We start from the raw sequence: 17,793 nt of genomic DNA, 5'->3' as shown, positions 1-17,793 counted from the left end.
ATTTAACAAAAGCCATGGAAGATCCGGCCTTCTCTGTATCTTTGGATGCAGAGAAGGCCTTTGATCGTGTGGAGTAGACCTTCATGTATCAAGCAAAGGATTGATTTGGTATTGGTTCTGGATTTATACAAATGATTCAAACCTTGTATAGTTCCCCTTTTGCCATATTATATATTAATAATACTTTTTCAGAACCTTTTTGTCTGGAGAAGGGAGTTAGACAGGGGTGTCCGTTATCTCCTTTGCTGTTTGATATTGTTCTGGAACCCTTGCTTTTGGCTATTCAACAGACAAAGGAGATACAGGGGCTATTCAACAGACAAAGGAGATACAGGGTATTCCTTATGCAGGTTGGGAAAGCACAGTTACTTACCGTAACAGGTGTTATCCAGGGACAGCAGGCAGATATTCTTAACTGATGGGTGATGGCACCGACGGAACCCCAGTACGGACAATTTTAGAGTGATTGCACTCTAAGAACTTAGAAAGTTCTAGTTAGGCCGCACTGCGCATGTGCGAGTGCCTTTCCGCCCGACAGAGGCGCGCGGTCCCCAGTTAAGATAAGCCAGCTAAGAAGCCAACCCGGGGAGGTGGGTGGGACGTAAGAATATCTGCCTGCTGTCCCTGGATAACACCTGTTACGTTAAGTAACTGTGCTTTATCCCAGGACAAGCAGGCAGCATATTCTTAATTGATGGGTGACCTCCAAGCTAACAAAAAGAGGGTTGGAGGGAAGGTTGGCCATTAGGAAAATAAATTTTGTAAAACAGATTGGCTGAAGTGTCCATCCCATCTGGAGAATGCATCCAGACAATAATGAGATGTGAAAGTATGGACTGAGGACCAAGTAGCAGCCTTGCAGATTTCCTCAATAGGAGTAGATCTGAGGAAAGCCACAGATGCTGCCATAGCTTGAACCTTATGGGCTGTGACAGAACCTTCCAGTGTCAGTCCAGTCTGAGCATAACAGAACGAGATGCAGGCAGCAAGCCAATTGGAAATCGTTCTTTTAGAAACAGGGTGACCCAACCTATTCGGATCAAAAGACAGAAAAAGTTGGGGAGATGATCTGTGAGACTTAGTACGCTCTAAATAGTAAGCCAAAGCACGTTTACAGTCCAAAGTATGCAAAGCCTGTTCCCCTGGATAAGAATGAGGTTTTGGAAAGAAAACAGGTAAGACAATGGACTGGTTAAGGTGAAAGTCAGATACAACCTTAGGAAGAAACTTTGGATGTGTATGCAGAACCACCTTGTCATGATGAAAAACAGTGAAAGGGGGGATCTGCAACTAGTGCATGTAACTCACTGACCCTCCTGGCAGAGGTGAGAGCAATAAGGAAGACCACTTTCCAAGTGAGAAATTTGAAAAGAGCTGTGGCCAATGGTTCAAAGGGAGGCTTCATTAAAGCGGAAAGAACCACATTAAGATCCCAGACAATAGGAGGAGGCTTGAGAGGTGGTTTCACATTGAAAAGCCATCGCATAAATCTGGAAACCAAAGGATGAGCAGTAAGAGGTTTTCCGTGAACAGGTGAAAAGCAATAATGGCACTGAGGTGGACTCTGATAGAGGTAGACTTGAGACCTGAGTTAGACAAAGAAAGAAGATAATCCAACACTAGTTCTACTGCTAGTGAGGAAGGATCATGATGATGCAGAAGGCACCAGGAAGAAAACCGAGTCCACTTCTGTTGATAACTCTGAAGAGTGGACGACTTCCTGGAAGCATCAAGAATAGAACAGACAGGCTGAGAAAGAAGTGAGTGGGTGGAGCTCAGCCCGAGAGATACCAAGCTGTCAGGTGTAGAGACTGCAGGTTGGGATGTAGAAGGGACTGCTGATGCTGAGTAAGCAGAGTAGGAAAGACTGGAAGAAGAATGGGCTCCCTGGAACTGAGTTGAAGAAGAAGGGAGAACCAATGTTGTCTGGGCCACCATGAAGCAATGAGAATCATGGTGGCTCGATCCCTTTGGAGTTTGAACAAGGTCCGCAACATGAGAGGTAGAGGAGGAAAGGCATAAAGGAACCGACTGGTCCAATCCAGAAGAAACGCTTCTGGTGCCAGATGATGAGGGGAGTAGAGTCTGGAGCAAAAGAGAGGCAGTTGATGATTGTGAGGAGCCGCAAAGAGGTCCACTTGCGGAGTGCCCCATTGAGCGAAAATGGATTGGAGAGTCATGGGATCGAGAGTCCATTCGTGAGGTTGGAGAATTCTGCTGAGATTGTCGGCCAAGGAATTCTGCTCTCCCTGGATGTAGACGGCTTTCAGGAATAAATGGCGAGCTGTCGCCCAAGACCAAATCTTTTGGGCCTCCTGACACAACAGGCGAGAGCCCGTCCCACCCTGATGTAGCACATTGCAACTTGATTGTCTGTGCAAAGCAGTAGGACTTGATGAAAGAGGAGATGCTGAAAAGCCTTGAGGGCGTAAAACATCGCTCTGAGTTCCAGGAAATTGATGTGATGTCTCTTTTCCTGGGCAGTCCAAAGACCTTGAGTCTGGAGATCGTTCAAGTGAGCTCCCCAGGCATACGGGGATGCATCTGTGGTGATGATGAGGAGGCAGATAGAATAGAAGACCTCTGGAGAGATTTGAAGATTTCAACCACCATTGCAGAGACTGTCGAAGAGGCGATGTCACAGATATGTGTCGCGAACAAGGATCCGTTGCCTGGGACCATTGGGTAGCTAGGGTCCATTGAGGAGTGCACAGGTGAAGACGTGCGAAGGGTGTGACATGAACTGTCGACACCATGTGACCCAAGAGTATCATCATTGTTTGGCAGAGATGGAAAGCTGTGGGAGCACCTGCTGACAGAGATGAAGAAGGGTCTGAAGGCAGTTGGATGGAAGAAACGCCCTCATTAGAACAGTGTCCAATATCGCTTCAATAAATTGAAGTCGCTGAGTTGGAATGAGATGCGACTTGGGTAGGTTGATCTCGAAACCCAGAATTTGGAGAAATCGGATGGTCTGGTTGGTGGCAAGAAGCACTGCCTGAGGTGAAGGAGCCTTGATCAGCCAGTTGTCCAGGTAAGGGAAGACTTGGAAATTGTGAGAGCGTAGAAAGGCGGCCACCACAATGAGACATTTGGTGAATACCCTGGGAGAGGAGGCCAGACCGAAGGGTAACACCTTGTACTGGTAATGAGAACGATTGATGATAAATCGGAGGTACTGTCTGGATGGACAGGGATATGTGTGTAGGCTTCTTTGAGATCCAGGGAGCATAGCCAGTCGCTCTGAGTGAGAAGAGGGTAAAGTGTGGCAAGAGAGAGTATTTTGAACTTCTCCTTGACCAAACATTTGTTGAGATCCCTGAAATCTAATATGGGTCTGAGGTCTCCGGTCTTTTTGGGGACTAGAAAGTACTGGGAGTAAAATCCCTGTCCTCTTTGATCTAGAGGAACTTCTTCAATGGCATTGAGGAGAAGGAGGGATTGAACTTCCTGACCTAGAAGGAGGGACTGAGACCTGTTGGAAGCAGACTCTTTTGGAGGACTTGGTGGCGGAAGAGCCTGAAAGTTGAGGGAATATCCGTGACGGATGATGGAGAGAACCTACTGATCTGCAGTGATTACTTCCCAACGGCTCAGAAAAAATTTGAAACATCCCCCGATGGGTTGAAGTAGAGGAGATGAAGAGGGAAGACTGTTTATGTCCTGGAGGAGGAAGTCAAAAGGGCTGAGTGGGCTTAGGCTGAGCAACAGATTTCACTGGTTGTTGCTGATGTTGACGAGCCTGCTGTTGCTGTAGCTGTCGTTACCTCCGAGGCTGGGGAGGATGAGGATGAAGAGGCCAAGCTGAGAAACGGCGCTGGTAAGATGTCTGCTGTCTAAAAGGACGAGCAGGTGGGGGGTTTCTTTTTGGTTTTTAATAAGGTATCCCACCTAGTCTCATGAGCAGAAAGTTTCTGGGTGGTGGTATCCAGAGATTCTCCAAACAGCTCGTCACCCAGGCAGGGAGCGTTGGCGAGGCGGTCCTGGTGGTTTACATCAAGCTCTGAGACGCGGAGCCAAGCCAAACGTCTCATAGCGACAGCCATTGCTGTAGCCCTGGATGTGAGCTCAAAAGTGTCGTAGATGGAACAGACCATAAACTTTCTGAGCTGGAAAAGATTGGAAGTACATTGTTGGAAGGCAGGTATCTTGCGTTCCGGAAGGTATTTTTGAAAAGTGGCAAGCTGCTGAATTAGATGTTTCAGGTAGAAAGAAAAATGGAATGCATAGTTACCTGAACGATTGGCTAACATAGCGTTCTGATATAACTGCTTGCCAAATTTATCCATGGCCTTACCCTCTCTGCCAGGAGGGACAGAAGCATACACACTAGAGCCCGGAGTTTTCTTCAGGGTCGATTCTACAAGCAAAGACTCGTGGGAGCTGAGGCTTGTCAAACCCTGGAATGGGGATAACCTTATAAAGAGAATCCAGCTTTCTAGGGGCTCCTGGAATGGCTAAAGGAGTCTCAAGATTTTTATAAAAGGTTTCCCTCAAGATGTCATGTAAGGGTAATTTGAGGAATTCCCTTGGAGGTTGATCAAAGTCTAAAGCATCAAGGAATGCTTTGGACTTTTTGGAATCAGACTCCAATGGAATAGAAAGGGTGTCTGACATTTCTTTAAGAAATTTAGTGAAGGAAGTCTGCTCTGGCTTACTATCAGGCTCCTGAACAGATAGATCAGCCTCATCAGATGAAAGCTCGTCATCGGTACCGAGAGGTTCATCAGAATCATCCCATAAGTCAGGGTCACGCACTGAAGGGAGTCTGACCTGGGAGACAGGAGTAGATACGTCCCCATTTCGGGTTTTGCATACCAATTTGCCTGAGCACATCGATACCATACCTGGGGAAGTATGGAAAGCGGTACGGAGGTTTGGGTCAGAGAGCGGTACCGGCTCAGAGACCGAGTGAACCGCCCGACGTAAGGTTTTCGGTTCCGCTGATAGAATAGACATGGATACCGAAGCGGCAGAATACAGCGGTGCCGCTAAGGTCGATGCCAACAAAATAGGCTGGTCGACAACCGGCACCGGAGGCTCAGAGGGTACCGACACTGGAAGGTTCGGTGTCAAAAGAGCCGGGAGGAGTTGTTGCAACTGCTCTTTAAGTTGGACCTGGAGAATGGACGCTATGCGGTCATCCAATGAGGGTCCCAATGGCACCGGTACCGCTTTGCTCTTTTTCGGTACCTGTGGTGCAGCTCTACGCTCAGGAGAAGTAGATGCCGATGACGAGGCAGTGACTTCAATAGGAACAGAGCGTTTACGGGGCCGGCGCATGGTCTGCAGGACTTGGCTCACTGCTTGGTCGACCGACGGGTCCAGGACCGAAGGGGATGGCTTCTTAGCCGGCTTACCTGAGGGGTGCGACGCCGAAGGCACGTCTTGCGGTGTTGAAAGGGCCGGCGCCGATTTCAATGACGCAGCCGATGTTGGGGTCAATGTCGGTGGACCCTCCATAGCGGACCAAAGAGAAGTTGTTGTTGAATTTGGCGATTCTTTAAAGTTCACTTTTGAAGAGAAGCGCAACGGGTGCAAGTCGAAGCCCTATGATCTGGACCCAAGCACTAAAGACACCAATTGTGCGGGTCGGACAAGGAAATAGGGCGTGCACACCGCTGACACTTCTTAACCCTTTCAGGACCAAGGGACATATTTGTCCCATAACTTTAAAATCCTATAAATTTTGATTGGGATAGTCTACAGTTCTAAATTTGATATGTACGGATTCCATATGATACTGCCTTTATGTAAACAAACTGGTTCCGACATTCATTCATTAGCGTCGTTGCCAGATTGACGAGAAGATTCACTTGCCACACTGTCCATAAGCCAGAAGTTTGATTTAAAAAAAAACAAAATAATGATATTTCACAAAAAAAATCAATTTTTTGGCATCTGCAAGCCCTTTTTACCATAAAAATGTCGTCAAAACCACAAAAATTGGCCTACGATCCTTATGGTCCTGAAAGGGTTAAAGCCCGGTGAAGGGGGCATGAAGGGAAAAACCGCAGTCGCAAAATCGAAGGTCGAGGCTTCGATGTTGCCAACAGGCCCCACCGGGGCCGTCCGAAAGTAAAAGAAAAAAATAATTTTTTTTTTTTTTGAAAAACAATAAAAGGAAGAAAAACGTGAAACAATTTCACTAAAAAATACGCGAGCGAGAAGGCAGAGAAAAACTTTTCAACAGCTGTTGAAAAGAATGCGTCTTCTTAGCTCCGCGGAAACTAAGAAACTGGGGACCGCGCGCCTCCGTCGGGCGGGAAGGCACTCGCGCATGCGCGGTGCAGCCTAACTAGAACTTTCTAAGTTCTTAGAGTGCAATCACTCTAAAATTGTCCGTACCGGGGCTCCGTCTGTGCCGTCACCCATCAGTTAAGAATATGCTGCCTGCTTGTGCTGGGATAATATAAAGTTTCTGCAGACAAGGTATCTGCGTATACAGATGATATTTGCTTCATTTGAGGAATCCTGAAACTACCATTCCACATTTACTAGCTCTGATTGATAGATTTGGGAAATTTTCAGGATATAAAATAAATTGAAGTAAATCAGAGGTTCTTCCGCTAAACATACACTGTCCAAAAGGATTATTTGACACATTCCCTTTTCTTTGGAAGGAAGAGGGTATAAAATATTTAGGCATTTGGATTCACAAAACATTGGAAGAGACGATGAAAGTAAATGAAAATCCTTATTGTTAAAGGTCTCAGAAATGTGTGAGCAATGAAACCCATTACATCTGTCTTGGTGGGGGAGAGTCCAGACGGTTAAAATGATGATTTTGCCAGTGGTTTGCTACCAAATGGGTATGTTGCCAGTTTATTTTCAGGGGTTCTTTTATAAGAAATTAAATAGTATTCTTACTAAATTTATTTGGCTGGGTAAAACTGCTCGAATTGCTTTAGTATCTTTACAAAAACCAATTGTGGTGGGTGGGGTAAATTTTCCCAATTTTTACAGGTATCAGGCCTATATACTGCATCAGGGTATGTATTGGATCCTCCCCGAGCTCATGGAAAATCTCCCTGATTGGTTATATTTAGGGCTCCTTTTACAAAGATGCGCTAGCGGTTTTAGCACACGTGCTAGCCACTACCGCCTCCTTTTAAGCAGGCGGTAATTTTTTAGCTAGCGCGTGCTATAGCGCATACTAATCTTGTGCGTGCGCTAAAAACACTAGCACACCTTAGCAAAAGGAGCCCTTAGAGTGCCAATTGATGTCCCCATTATGACTGTTTCATGTGTTAAGATTACCCAGTTATGTAAAGGACAATAGTATTTTATTTGACACCTGGAAAACTGAAATTTATTAACAAATTAAAAGATATTCCAGTAGAGAAATCCACTTATCAATCCTTATGGCTAAACTCCAAAATTCAAATGGCAAGTCTGGGATCTTCTGGAAGCAATGGATGCAGGCAGGTATACGTACACTAGATGATGTTACATCAGATGGGAAAATGCTTGATTTTTCAAGACTGCAACAAACATTTGGTATTGCTGAGTCTCAAAATTATGTGGTTGCAGTTGAAGCAAGCCATTCAGAAGGAGTTCCATGATTGGCAAAATCTAAAAAATCATTATAGTTTGTAGGTCCTTTTCTATCAGACAGATTTCTTAGGACATCAAGATGACCAGTGGTATAAATTAATATCTGATTTCTTGAATAAAAAACCAAAAGCTAGTCTTAGCGACATTTGGAGCATTGAGATAAAGCAGTATATTTCTGCGTCTCGATGGCCACATATTTGGACTTGGAGGATGAGATGTACAGCGTCAGCATCTATAAGACAAACTTGTTTTTTCTTGTTGCATAGATCGTTTTGGACTCCGGTTAGGTTACAAAAATTAGACTGTTCTAAATCTAATAGATGCTGGCACTGTCATCTAGACATTGGGACACTGGATCATCTGTTGTTCTATTGTCCTTTGATACTTAACTTTTGGAGGTCAATATGGGGTAAGATTAACAACATATTGGAATCATCAATTCCACTGATGTATGTGGAACATTATTACATGTTAAGCCCCCTATGGATCAATACAAATGCCATCTTTTCCTTATCATGACCGGGATAGCCATGCAGATGGTAACCCAAAATTGAAAGAATTACATCGTCTAAATTTCCCTTTCTGGTGGGCAAATCTGTTCTCCAGCTATATAGGTATGAAAAAATGAATGCCGATAGTTTGGGGCACAGTAATTTATTTAAACTGGTTTGGGGCCCGTTGACATCTTATATTACTTCACTATAGTAGGTCTTTGATTATGAGTCAGTTTTTATTTTTGTACACATCCAGGGAAGGGTGGGGGCTATTTCTGTCCTAATTTTGACCTTTGAGTATTTACACTTGGTGTGGGTGGGAGGAGGATGGTAACTATTAATTTGAATAGGGTAAGGTTATTGGGAAAATCTATGTTTCTGTGTTTTATTGATTAATCATTGGGTGGGTGGGTGAAAATGGTTGGTTATGTATAAGTTGAATGTGCTTTTATTGACTTATTATATATTATTTGTGTATTGCACTATTGATGTTTGGAAAATCAATAAAGAATTTTTTAAAAAAAGAAGGTACAGACCTCTCCAATCCTAAGGCCATCAGGAGCTGATTCTGTAGTGTGAGCCTTATCACACTAAACGTAAAATTGCAAAAAGATATTAAAGGGACTAGCGAGGGGAGCAAAACATCAGTTGACCCTGTTGGGTTGTCTGAAGTGTACATGTAGGGGCATAAGGTAGTAAGAACCTTAAAAGAAATAAAGGTGAACTGCTTTGAGGTATTTTATGAATCGGGACTAGTGTTTTGAAGTTTATACAAAAAGCAACTGCAACCAATGTTCAGACCACAGCAAAGGGTTGACGTGATCAGTGTCTTTATCCTTATAACTGTTCCGTGTTATTGAAGTTATTTTCGAACAGTTGTGTCTTTTCTCTTTAGGTTACTTTATTGTACTCTTTAGGTACTTTATTGTACTCCAACTTTGATGATCTTTTCCTTGGAGGTTTTTTTTTTAATAACGGTTTTTTCATACATATACAGTATACCACCAGTCTATGTACATAAAATGCCACTTACAAAATTACTCACTGCATAAAAGTATGCAATAGATTTTGATTTACATATATTACTAGCTGATGCCCCGGCGTTGCACGGGTATTTAATTATAGCAATAACACTGTAAATGGATTCAAATAAAGATACTTTATAGTGGTGAAAGAAATTATTTTTTTACAGCTTTATAAAAAGTACAATATTCAAATAATAATGTGAAATATTTGACAAAATGAATACAATACAACTAACACAAAACTTGATTATAAACAACATTTTTAGTTTCACCTCCAGGAGCAAGAACATATACATTCTTGGGTGAACCCACCCTTGAGCAAGCAACATAGAGTTGTCCATGGGAAAAACAGGGGGATCTTAAATCCACTCCACAGTATGTAATAGTCTGTCCTTGTGATTTGTTGATTGTGATAGAGAATGCAAGTCTCACTGGAATTTGCAATCTCTTAAACTGAAAAGGAAGATCTGTTGGAATAAGTGGTATCCGCGGGATAAATACGGTTTCACCTTGTCCCTTTCCGGTTAAGATAGTCACTTCAATTACATTGGACAGTAACCTCTTTACACAAAGCCTTGTGCCATTGCAAAGTTTTGGTGGGTCAAGGTTGCTAAGTAAAATAACTGGAGATCCCACAGCTTTTTACATTTTTTCCATTGACATGAATGGGTGAAATATGATTTTATGTTTGTAGCTCCGCCCACGTGTGCAGGTGGGCCGCGAGACCCCCCAGAACATATCACCCCGGGTAGTGAGGGATCTGCATACCAAGTTTCGTTCAAATCGGTCCCACAGCTTTTTACATTTTTCCCATTGACTTGAATGGGTGAAATCTGATTTTGTTTGTAGCTCCGCCCGCGTGTGCAGGTGGGCCGCGAGACCCCCAGAACATATCACCCCAGGTAGTGAGGGATCTGCATACCAAGTTTCGTTCAAATCGGTCAAGCCGTTTTTGCGTGATCGGGGCACATACACACACACATACATACCTCCGATTTTATATATATAGATTTATAAAATACATGCTTTTCAGCAAGTGTAAATGCACAAAGCCTCACTTTAACTTCAATTTTGTTTGCTTTTGTAGAAAAGTTTTAAGAACAGGCATAGAAGTAGCAGAGTGCCTACTTCCTTTAAATACTACCATAACAGGTGACTTATGTGTCTGTAATTTAGATAGGAGCACATATACCAACCGTATAATGGTATAAGTGCATAGAGCCTAACTGCTGAAGACAGAATACTGTGTTATTAGTGTGAGTCCTCTCTGAGCTCCACCCATGTGTATGCCCATCTGTGATTTATTTACAGAATAGCGCTTAGGCAAATATTTGGTATTTATACATAGGCAAATGCTACTGTTTGTCATTCACATTCATAATCAGTGTGTAAATGTTAGTGCCTTTTTTATAGAATTACCCCAAAGTTACCTAGATTGGGAAGCCAAGTAGACACCTTTGTGTCTTTATAAAACAAGCACTTAATGACTTTGCATCCTAGGCAAGAGCAACTTGTTATAAAATTACCCTCCATGGGGATAATTTTATAAAGGATTTTTTTCATGCAGAAATTTAAGCAATGCACATACTATATTTGTGTTTTCAAAAGTATTTGCATTGTTTTTGACAGAAGAAATATGCACAGAAAAAAGAGGTTCAGGTGTTTGAAAGTTGCCATAGGCAAAGTGGTGCAAAGTCCATAGGTACAGAGAGTATGCATACACTCTGCAATTTTTCAGGCAGTTTGAAAATTACCCCGTAAGATATTAAGCAGAAAGTCAAGTTGCTTAATCACTGCTTACAAAAAAGGTAAATAAAGACAAATTTGAATGACCTTTTTTTCCTGTCTAGGCTTGTTTTCCCATCTGACCTGCTTTAAAGAAGCTCCTGCAATCATTTTGATGATAAATATTTAAAGATTTACCACGTTTTCTTCACAAGTATGCTGATGTTGCTGTTTATAGTGATCAAAATCCGATGATCTATTCATAATTATGCCTGTTGTGTTCATGTTTTATATAGCAGTTGTAAATACTTCATGTTTTAATAAAATTAATTTTTGTATCAAGACATTCTTTCTTGATGTTGTATTAATTACATAACAGTTGCTGTGCTTAATTTCTTTTTGTTTAAATAATCACAAGTATTTTTTTAACTGTCACATTAGTAAATAAAATGTTAAATATGTTTGGTTTGGGGTATTTATAAAAATAGATTATGTACTTACTCTGGTGAGCTCTTTCCCAGTAGATAGGTGAGATATTCTAGACAGTAAGGTTATGTCCCCATAGCCACGTCTACAGCAGAAAGACTCCACTCTGGCTTTATCACTCTGCCTCTGTTGTACTTCACAGGCCTCTCTAGCTCCACCTGTAGTTAGTATCCAACCATGTAGAACCTCCCAATACATGTGATGTAGAGGCACCTGTAGCAACAGGCTTAAACAGTACTGTTAACCACCATCGCAGGCTACAAAGGAGCTCAGAAACTACTCCCCAATAAATTGAAACATATATACAAATTCTTCCCAGCCTCCAAGGGGCTGACAGGCATCTAAGAATCAGCTTGGAGAAGCATAAACAGACTGAAAACTGTAAGCAGGCAGGAAGGACAGGGAAGGAGTCTAAAATGTCTCACCTATCTACTGGAAAAGAGCTTACCAGGGTAAGTACATAATCTCTTTTTCCAGTGCAATAGGTGCGACATTCTAGGCAGAAGGGATGTACAAAAGCAGTCCCCAAAAAGCTAGGGTGGGCTTACTGCACTGATTCTGTAGAACTTGGCAAACATGTGAGAAGACCATATTGCTGCCCTGCAAATCTCAGGGGAGACAGATCTAGCGTTGACCCCCAAAAAAGCCACTCTCCTGGTAGAATGCACTTTGACAGAAACAGGGGACTGTTTCCCAGCAAGAATTTAAGCTGACGCAATGGCCCTATGGATCCATCTGAAAATTGTAGCCTTGGAAGTGGGAGCGCCCCACTTAACTGAATGAGTTGACACAAACAAATAGTCAGAAAGGCAAAACTCGTTAGTGGCCTCTAGATAACACAGAACTTTGTGCACATCCAGTTTCTTCAACAGGCAGTCCTGTGTCTTGGAACCTGTCAGCTGAAAGGTAGGTAAACACACTTCCTGATTAACATGGAAAGTTGAAACTACCTTCGGCAGGAAGGAAGGGACCATCCAAAGGGAAACCCCATTTCCAAAGTAATGGTAACCAGAAAAATGATCTTGAGCATCAAGTGCAAGAGAGAAGCATCTCAAAGGGGCTCAAAAGGAGCCTTGGTAAGGCTAGACAACACCAAGTTAAGGTCCCAGTCAGGGAAAGGATACTTAACTGGCAGTCTGATATGAAGAGCCCCTTTCAAAACTCTAGCAACATCAGGAAGACACACCAAGGAGGACTGCCACTCCCAGGATCCAAAATGGGAGAGCCCGGATACTTGGACCCAAAGAGAAGCCACAATGAGGCCTTTATCCAAACCAGCCTGAAGAAAGGCGAGAATTAGGGAAATCGGAGCTGAATAAGGGTCCACCTGGTCCTGGGTGCACCAGTGTTGGAAGGCCTTCCACACCTTAGCATAAGCCAACACCATAGATGATGACTTAGAATGCAAAAGAGTATCCACCAGGGCAGAATATATCCTTTATGTTCTAAGGCTGCACACTCAAGAGCCATGCCATAGGAGCAAAGTGACCTGGACCTCTATGCAGACTGGACCCCTGCATGAGTTGGTGGATAGATGCTCAGCCAAAGGCTGCAACCCCTGCGCAGGTTTGGACAATATCCTGGCAGAAAAGTCCTTAATTTGTTATTGAGAAAGACATGGAAGAAACATAGAAACATGACGGCAGATAAAGGCCAAATGGTCCATCTAGTCTGCCCATCCACAGTAACCATTAACTCTTTCTCTGAGAGATCCCAATTGCCTATCCCAGGCCCTCTTGAATTCAGACACAATCTCTGTTTCCACCACGTCTTCTGGGAGACTGTTCCATGCATCAACCACCCTTTCCGTAAAAAAGTATTTCCTCAAATTACTCCAGAGCCTATCACCTCTTAACTTTATCCTATACCTTCTCATTGCAGTTTCCTATAAATGAAAGAGACTCAACTCATGCACATTTATATTATGTAGGTATTTAAATGACTATCATATCTTCCCTCTCCCGCCTTTCCTCCAAAGTATACAGATTGAGATCTTTAAGTCTGTCCCCCATATGCCTTATCACGAAGACCACACACCATTTTAGTAGCCTTCCTCTGGATCAACTCCATCCTTTTTATATCTTTTTGAAGGTGCGGCCTCCAGAATTGTACACAGTATTCTAAATGAGATCTCACCAGTCTTATACAGAGGCATCAATACCTCCTTTTTCCTACTGGCCATACCTCTTCCTATGCAATCTAGCATCCTTCTAGCTTTCGCCGTCACCTTTTCAACACGTTTGGCCATCTTAAGTTCATCACATACTATCACACCCAAGTCCCGTTCTTCCGTCGTGCATATAAAAGTTCTTCACCTCCTAAACTGTACCGTTCCCTCTGATTTTTGCAGCCCAATGCATGATCTTGCATTTCTTAGCATTAAATTTTAGCTGCCAAATTTCAGACCATTCTTCATGTTTCACCAGGTCTTTCATCATGTTATTCACACCAACTGTCATGCCTACTCTATTGCAGATTTTGGTATCATCTGCAAAGAGGCAAATCTTACCCGACAACCCTTCGGTAGCATGGAATATTGCTACTCCTTGGATTTTAGCCAGGTACTGGTGACCTGGATTGGCCACTGTGAGAATGGGCTGCTAGGCTTGATGGACCATTGGTCTGACCCAGTAAGGCTATTCTTATGCGTACTATGCTCTGTGAGGTCAATCTGGAGCCACCAGAATGACATGGCCCAGATGAGCCGTGATCCTCCAAATGACCTGGCCAAGGAGGAAAGACATACAGGAGAATGTCCTGAGGCCACGACTACACCAGAGCATTGAGCCCCACGCTGCTGGATTCGAATCTTCAACTGAAGAAGCAATCCACATTCTTGTTTCTTGTCTTGCCTTGGAACAGCTCAAGGGACAAGGCACACTTGCCCCAATCAAGAGTCTGTGTGCTAAGAAGTCTGTTTGAACGTTGTCTGCTCCCGCTACATGCGCTGCCGTCAGTGCTAGGCGATGACGTTCCGCCCAAAGAAAAAGAAGGCAGGCTGCCTGAGCCAGGGGAGTGCTCTTGGTCCCTCCCTGACAATTGACCTAGCCTACTGCCATCATTGTCAGAGAAGACTCTGACTGCTTGGCCTTCCAGAATCTTCTGCAATCTCAGAGCCAGCCAAATGGCTCTGAGCTCCAACTGGTTAATTGACCATTTTCATAGCGAGGGTGTCCCAACACCCCTGAACAGGACAATGATTGCAGTGGTCTCCCCAAACCCGAAGGCTGGTGTCCGTTATCACCATGATCCTCCAGAAACACTCAGAACTCCACTTTTCCAACCTCCCCTGATTTCTCTCACAGACTGTCAACCTGTGTACGCATTGTGACCTGAGAGGATCTGTGCTACAACCTGCTTTCAGCTCTCTCATAGTTGCTAGATAAGAAAATTCACTGCCACAATGCTGGGAATGCTTTGGCAAAGCTGATCTTTGGGCTGCCAGTCAGACTCCTTTGTCTGTCTACAGGTTCTCAGGTGGTTCCATGAGTTTCTAAGTAATAGATCTTACAGAGTGATCAAGAACGACTCTCTTTCCCACAGCTGGGACAATTCCTGTGAGGTTCCCCAGGGCTCACCACTATCCCCCACCCTATTCAATGTCTATCTCGTCTCCCTGGGAAACCTCCTGCACAGCTTCAACCTCAAATTCTTCATTTACGCAGACGATATCACAATAATCATCCCACTAACCAGTTTCACCCTAGAGCTGCTTAACTCTATATCATACTTACTCAGGCAGATAGAACTCTGGATGCTATCCTATAGACTAAAACTAAACGCAGACAAAACTAAATTCTTCCTGGCCTCCCCCAACGATAAAATCAAAGATACCTCAATTCAAGTGAATGGATCGGACTTCCCCCTGAACAAACCCTAAAAATACTAGGAGTCACCCTAGACAAACACCTTTCCCTTGAGAAGTACACTGATCTTACCATCAGGAAAAGCTTCTCGGTGCTCTGGAAACTCCGCACCATAAAAAAAAATACTTCGACGACAACTCATTCCGACTGTAAGTACAATCCTCCATTCTCAGCATCCTGGATTATTGCAACATCATTTACATAGGCTCCATGAAGAAAACCACCAGGAGACTAAAACTGATTCAGAACACTGCCGTCCGACTTATATTTGGCTTAAACAAATGGGAACATATCACCCCTTTCTACCATAAACTGCATTGGCTACCATTTGAATCCAGAGTACTATTCAAGTTTGCATGCCTCAGCTACAAAACTGTGTTTGGTCTATCCCCAAGCTACCTCATCCCCCACTTTAAATTAAATCAACAATAAGAACTCTCGCAGAATTCATCTGTTCGCCTTTCCCTCCCTAAAATTATGTCACCTCAAAAGGTTCCTTGATAAAACCTGCTCCTTCTAGGCGGCCAAACTAAACCCATGGCTTTCCCAAATTGTACATGACGCCCCCACCTACCTTGACTTCAGAAAAAACCTCAAAACTCACTTATTCCACGGACAGAACCCGTTAACACTCCCACTCGCTGCTTCTACTCCCTTCAATACACATGAACCTCCACCTTCCCCCCCTACTGTACCCACCAAACCAATTAACTTCTCTGACTGGTATTTTTTCCCTGTAAATAAAAAAATTTTACCCTCCTATTGTATAGAAACATAGAAGATGACGGCAGAAAAGGGCTACAGCCCATCAAGTCTGCCCACTCTGCTTGTACACTCTTATATATTCCTATTGTACACTCTTGTATATTCCTATTGTACACTCTTGTATATTCCTGTCAACTTCATTGACCTATACACTCCAAAAATTGTTAATTCCTGTCAACTTCAATGACATGTACATTCCAAAAATTGTTAATTCCAATGTTATCTTCTTTTGTAATCTTAATTTGTTGTGAACCGCCTAGAACTCTCTGGGCATGGCGGTATACAAAATAAAAGTTATTATTATTATTACATCTCCACTCTCCGGCCCAATAGCTTCGCACCGGGACGGATGGAGGTGTGAAGATGCAGCCGGCACCCTGTGAGACACCACCAGGCCTCCTAAGGGTCCTAACAGACTGCGCTTGACCTCTGCTCAACAGGGACAGCCCTAAACTCCCGAGAAAGTATGCAGGCTGGTTGACAGGTACCCTAGTGGGATCAACCTGTCAGCTACAGGCCAAAGTCTGTGAATTCTCATCGCTCCAAGCACCAAATTACCCGAAAAAGGGACAAATTACATAAAATTAAAAATAAATAAATGGGGATAGCAGAACAAACACTCCTGCAGCCACATGTGCAGAAGGAAAGAACTATAGGTGGAGCTAGAAAGCTAGGTGAAGTACAACAGCGGCAGAGTAAAAAAATCCAGAGTGGATTCCTTCTGCAGCAACAGCAGCATCTAGCCTCTTCTTTTGTATTTGTCATAGGGTACAGAAGGAACTAAAACTAAACTAAACTAAACCTTAAGTTTATATACCGCATCATCTCCACAGAAGTGGAGCTCGACACAGTTTACAGGAATTAATAAAGAAAGGAACTCCAATGGAAAGAAGAAGGGCTTGGTAAAAAGGAAGGAAAGAGGGGACTTAATATAATGGAGAGGGAGGGAGTAGTTACATTTTGGAGAAAAGCCAAGTTTTCAAATGTTTTCTGAAGTGTTCTTAATTCTATCATGGGTAAGGAGGAGCACTGCCCCCCAAATGAGCTGCCTGTCCAACATTCTAACCTCCCTCATGGTAGGATCCAATAACATTCTCTCTTCTCACTCCATGCATTTTACCCTCCTTCAATCTTCCAGGCTGCTGGCAGTGTCAGTGAGATAAACACGCTATCTTCTGCAGTCCTGGAAGCTTGCCTATGCGGGGAAAGAACGTTCTAGCAGAGGGAAGGCTTCTGGGATTGCCAGAGGCAGTGTGTTTACCTCACTGACAGTGGCCTGGAAGATTGAAGGCATGCAGCGTGTAAGGAGCAGGAAGAGAGAAAATATTACCGGATAAATTAAGGAGAGAGGGGATAGAGGAAGTGAGAAATGCCACACTTGCATGGGGTGGGAGGAGAGAAAGAGATGCCACATCACTGGAGGGGGGGTGAGAGAAGGATAAAAATGCCAGGCCACAGGGGGAGGAAAGGAAGAAGAGATATGCCAGACTATGGGGGGGGGGGGGGAGGAGAGAGACTGTGTGGTGAAGGGGAAGAGAAGAGAGAAGCCGGGGGGGGGGGGGATATGGGAATGGGAGAGATGCCAAACTGCAGGGGGAGATGAAAGACAGGAGAGAGGTACCAGATTATGTGGGAGGGGGTAAGGAAGGTAAGGAGAGAGATGTGAGAGGAAAAGGGGAGAGATGCTATATTGTGGATATGGGGGGGATGGGTGAAGGGAAGAGAGAATTTGGATGAGGAGATTGGTAAGCAAGGAGATATGCTGGGCTAGGGAAATAGGTGACGAGAGTGAGAGAGACACTGGACCTGGGAAGAGAGTAGGCTAAAGGGTCATGGATTTGATTCATAGCCTTTCTATAGGTACAGCTAAAGCAG

At 43.7% G+C, this 17,793-nt stretch overlaps 1 protein-coding gene across 6 annotated transcripts in view; it reads left to right on the top strand.

Annotated features, from left to right (window-relative positions):
* Positions 1–11,147, top strand: part of WDR19 (WD repeat domain 19) — a 435,717-nt gene extending 424,570 nt beyond the window's left edge. For all 6 annotated transcript variants that reach the window (XM_033947370.1, XM_033947368.1, XM_033947367.1 and 3 more), the window contains one exon: positions 10,927–11,147. The gene's annotated coding sequence lies outside the window, so the exon portion shown is untranslated. The remainder of the gene's footprint in view (positions 1–10,926) is intronic.
* Positions 11,148–17,793: the final 6,646 nt, after the last annotated feature.

This window comes from Geotrypetes seraphini, chromosome 1 (genome assembly GCF_902459505.1).
Source record: "Geotrypetes seraphini chromosome 1, aGeoSer1.1, whole genome shotgun sequence".
NCBI classification, from domain to species: Eukaryota; Metazoa; Chordata; class Amphibia; order Gymnophiona; family Dermophiidae; genus Geotrypetes; species Geotrypetes seraphini.
The sequence above is the reverse complement of the archived record's forward strand: the minus strand, read 5'-3'. Positions and strand labels throughout refer to the sequence as shown.